We start from the raw sequence: 4896 nt of genomic DNA, 5'->3' as shown, positions 1-4896 counted from the left end.
AAGAGCAGATTGAGTTTGGAATTAGTGAGTATAGCATCTGGAAAACGGGTCTTTTCATGACTCTTATCCTCACAAAAACACCTGCCTCTTTCTCTGTGAACCTGAGAAAGCCAGTCACTCTTCTTTGATTCCTGTAGCTTCTGAGAAGCTGCTGTTTGTCTGGAAAGGGATGGAGCAAGCTGTGGAACTTTGTGGGAGGGTATGTTTCTAAATCTAACTGCTAGTCATAAAGAGGTTTGTTTTTGTTATCTCTCCCCTCCTCCCCCTTTAGCTTCATTGTCCCTGCCTTAAATAGAAACCCCTTGTATCTGCCCTGATGTCAGATTTCACATTGCCTTGGTTTATGTGGCACAATTTTTGTGCATTATTAGTACTACATGAAGCTCGTTCTGTTGTAAGGGTTAGGGGGAAACGGGAGATCTTGGCGAAGCCCCAGAAACGTCTTGGAATTTCCTTGAATTGAAACGACTCGTTTGTCTTTGGCCAAGGCTGCTGTTTGCATCTTGTTGGTTTGTTTAGAATTAAGAATGAGAAAGGAAGAACCAGTGTGAGTGTGTGTGGTAGTGTCTCTAGGTATGAGACTGTTGTGTTGCTTATGTTCTACCCTGCTTTCAGGAAGATGATGTGGAGCAGGTAGTGAAGAGGATGATGGCCCTGCAGACAGACATCGTGGACCTGCAGAGAAGCCCGCTAGGTCGTAAACAAGGAGGAACACTGGAGGATTTGTGAGTTGAACTACCTTGAGCTTCAGATGCAGGAGTGTTTCTGGCTAAGCTTACTCACTAGAGGACAGTGAAAGGGCTGTTTCTTCCACCCAAATTGTGGGGGACTGGGAGCACTTTAACACTAAAGATGTTTTTTGACTCATCTGTCATTGTTCTGAAATGGCAGACAGGTATAGAAAAGATTTGAGTTCTCAAACTATTTGTTCCATGTTTTGGTTCTTTGGAAATCCTTTTCTTTCCTGCTTTTTTCTTCTAGAGAAGAACAAGCCAGAGAGCTGTACTGAAGACTCAGAGAGAAGCCAAGAGGTAAAAGACGCTTTAGCTCGAGGTCAGCTTGCTTTGTGTGTAACTTTGGAGGTGTAGTAACGATCATTGAGAAAACTAGCTGACTTCTAGGCCTGCCCAGACACTAGCAGCACATGGGCTCTCCTGGATTGCCTTTTCTCGAGAGGGAAGTCAGGGAGTCAGTTTCACACTAGGCCAGCCTTCCTTTCTTGGTGCTTTGTGAGCTGTTCTCGAAACTCCTCTGGAGCTCTTCTCAGAGCAGGCTGTTGCCACAAGCAAAAACCAACCTTTCTGGGTAGAAAGGATGAAAGACACGACTGTTCCTTTGATCCAGTCCCAACTCTCCTTTTCAAGTTCTTTAAATTTTGAAGAAGGTGGCTAAAATTCAGTGTAATTCATCCCACTCAAACTTGCATATCCTGAACTTTGGCTGTTTCAGGATTAAAGCAGTAGTGGAAATGAGCCGCTAAGAATCTTCTCACTCTGTCCTATAAACCGACCTTTCTGTGTAATATTGGCTCTCATTCCAGATCAGAGGACAGGCGGTGACAGCCAGGAAATAGTACGACTGCTTCTACAGGCAATCCAGACCTTTGAAAAAGAAGTTTGAGTCATTTATGCTCAGCTCAGGTGAGCTTTGCACATTTTATTCAGAGTTGAGAGAAGGTATTTTCTCTTCCAGCAAGAGAAGGTTTAAAACTCATTGCATATGGCTCTTGAGATCTTGCAGTGTTAACAGAAAATCATTAACTTCAGAACTGTTCTCCTACTGCAGTGGCCCATGTGTGATCTGATTAGTTTTTATTTTTTTAATAGTAAAACTGTAGTTTGCAAACAGAAGGCATTGGAATTGTTCCCCAGAGTGGAGAAAGTGATGAATCTGATGAGTGAAGATGAGGAAACAGTTGTTAGGCTTCAGGAGAAACGACAGAAAGAACTGTGGAACCTACTGAAAATTGCTTGTGTAAGTAAATTAAGAGCTCCCCTTTAACCTGAGAATATGGTTTGTAGCACAGGCTACTGAAACAATAGTAAATTGAGTGTATCCTATGGTTCTTTTCTTTCTTTTGAATCAGTATGAAAGCCAAGTTCCAGGTTGTCTCATATTCCCGGCTGCTGAAAACTAGTGGGAACAATTGCACTCTGAATATTCTGTGTTTTCTTCAGAGTAAAGTGCGTGGTCCTGTTACTGGCAGTCCAGAGAGCGTGAACACATCCCGTCTTGGTAGCTCAGGTCAACTGCTGCTGCAAGTCCCTTCTGGAACATTCAATTTATCAGAATCTGTAAGAAAAAGGTGAGGCAAAGTCTGGAGTTCTTTGGCTGCTAATGCCACCACTACAAAGCTAGGCTTCCTGCTTTGTGAAATAATGGCCCACAGGGTTTCTCATATTTTACACTTTGTGTTCAGCTTGCGTTGTCAGCAGCCTTAGTTTACTTGGTAGTTAAGACTTCCTGGGGCTTTCAGATCTTCCATATGAAAATTGGGTATCATGTATGGCTTCACTTCCCCCAGCCTCAGTAACAAAAGTGGTTTTTTGGTTTTCTTCCTTTAATCTGAGATGGTTGGGCTCACTTGGAAGTACACTGCCAGCAAGAACTGTTGAAGTATTGTCATGTAAGGTCACAGTAGCTGAGCTGTGTCATTGAGACTGCTGCATGCGTAGTTCCGGCTTGCTTAAATGAACTGGGTTACCACTTGGAATGAAAGACCTTGGTTTTGTTTTTGCCTGTTGCCCCATCCTTAAGTTTATAGGCTACTCAGCTTTTCCTCTAGCAACAGTGGTTCCACCTAATAAGAACCCAGTTCCATCTTGGAATACATTTCCTTTCCCCCATTTAGTAAATCAGGGGCTGCCACCAACTTTTCAAGTTGCAGTATGAATTACAAGCCTATGACCTGACTAACTTCAGTGTTCTGCAGCGTATCTGCCAGAAGTATTTCTTGATGACAGAGGCAGCATCTCTTTAAACTGCCACAGAAATTAATAGTGTAATAATTGCCCCTTTCAGTGAGGAGCTGCTGCTGGAATCTCGGGAACTTTGTAGCCAACTAGAAAATGTGATGCGTGACACAATGAAGGATCAAGAGCAGAGTTTCTTGGTAATGTATTCACTCTTCTGTAAATGGACTAAGGAAGTGCCTGGCTTCGAAGTTCTGAATGTGCAACTTTGCCACCACTAACACAGCTAAATGAAATCTGCATTTTACTCATGGCCAAGGGGGAGAGTAGGAGATGCACAGAGATAGGAAGCACCGGTTCCCTCATAATCTGCCGCCTGACTTACTCTGCTTGCCAAAACTGGGAGCCACATGCTGGGAACTTGCTGCGCTAAACAGTAAAGGATGGGGCAAAGCACTTGGCTGTTGTACAAAACTACTGCAAAACTGCACACAAATTTGGGATGAGCGGGTGTCAGGGATCCTTAATTTAACAATGCAGAATATTGAAGAGAGAGTAAAATACTGGAGAGTGCAAATAGGTTGTTTCCTTGACAGCAGTCACGTGGCTCATCATGAAATTGACCAACTTGTTCCCAGTAAATTTTTTATAACTCTTAGCACACTTTACCTTTATTTTAGAAAAAGCTCAACTGTAGCCTGGTGTTGAATTTCATTTATTCTTTCGGCTCTAGACTGGAGCTGGCTGCAGCTTCAGGTAGAAGAAACAAACAATCCAGAACAAACCCAGATGTAGAATCACTCTGGTTGCCTCTGAAGCCATGCTGCTTTGGGAAGCCAACTGTGAAAAGCTGCTGCCTCTGAGAAGGGAATATCAACTGCCTTCTACTGTCACCAACTGCTTATGTGATACATATGGCTTAGCTTTTAGTATCCACTTCTCAGACACTTTTTCACAAAGATACACTAGGGAATGCCTGTTCTAACTGCTTGGAGAATGTTCTTAATTGTGCCTTAAGACAGCAGATCTCTGTCCTGATACGTCTTCCCTTGGGCATCGCCTGTGGCTGTTTTGCTGCATTTTGGGCTTTCTAATGAACAATGGACAAGGTATACCCAGTCACTGGTAGATGTCACCTTCCTAATGAACTGTGAACTTAATTGCTTAACTTTGCTGATTTGCACTTTTTTTCTTTAAGTGTAATGGTTGTACTTACCTAATACTTGTTTCCTGTATGGGAACAAAATTATCTAAAACATGTAAACTTTTGGTTTGCTCTTGTTGATGCGCTCAATAACACTATAATGGAAAAAGCTGCTTTCACTGTGCAGGTCTCTAAAACGTGAGAGGTGTAAGAATGTTAGCCTAGAAACCAAAGAAGGAAATCTTCAGTGTACAGGTATCGTGTAACAAAGCATTTGCAGATTATCTATTAACCATGCTTAAAGTTGCATGAAAAGATGAAAAAAAGACCAAAAACCCCAGCTGGATGGAACCTTGGTGAGAGTCAACACACACCAACCTTGTGTTCTGACTGTGACCAATTTATTTCATTCTGTTCTAACCCCAAATTTCCACTACAACACAGAGACCTCCTTTTATAAAAGGCTGTGAAGTATAGGACATGCAAAATGCAATACAATAATGGGGAGAGGTTGGATTTTCTTTTGGTTTTTTTGGAACAGATTTAAAATACAGGAAACTGAAATGTGGCACAAACATCACAACTTCCATGCATGCCTTCAAGTGTCTTCCTTTGTTGTGCTGGCACACTCTGGACTTCAGCAGTGGGTTAAAGTCATTCTTGGGCAGAGTAGAAAGTTCACACTTCTTCAAATTTTTGAGTAATATTAAGGCTGAAATGCACCAGGTACACTTTTCCTTCATCTTCCAGAGCACCACCAGTTGTTTTACTTAAAGCTGTGTTAGGCTTCCAGCTCAAATCCCAGCTCAATTTTGTGACCTCCAGCACTGAAATTCTTGC

General features: G+C 42.4%; 1 long non-coding RNA gene across 1 annotated transcript; it reads left to right on the top strand.

Annotated features, from left to right (window-relative positions):
- The first annotated feature begins 1757 nt into the window (after positions 1-1757).
- Positions 1758-4643, top strand: LOC136304147 (uncharacterized). Its single transcript, XR_010724401.1, has 4 exons — positions 1758-1974; positions 2178-2305; positions 3022-3112; positions 3646-4643. It is a non-coding gene; the product is annotated as an uncharacterized lncRNA (long non-coding RNA).
- Positions 4644-4896: the final 253 nt, after the last annotated feature.

The sequence above is a fragment of the Chamaea fasciata genome, unplaced genomic scaffold (assembly GCF_029207755.1).
Source record: "Chamaea fasciata isolate MVZ Bird 193981 ecotype frontalis unplaced genomic scaffold, bChaFas1.0.hap1 SCAF_53, whole genome shotgun sequence".
NCBI classification, from domain to species: Eukaryota; Metazoa; Chordata; class Aves; order Passeriformes; family Sylviidae; genus Chamaea; species Chamaea fasciata.
This window is presented reverse-complemented; position numbering and strand designations above follow the sequence as displayed.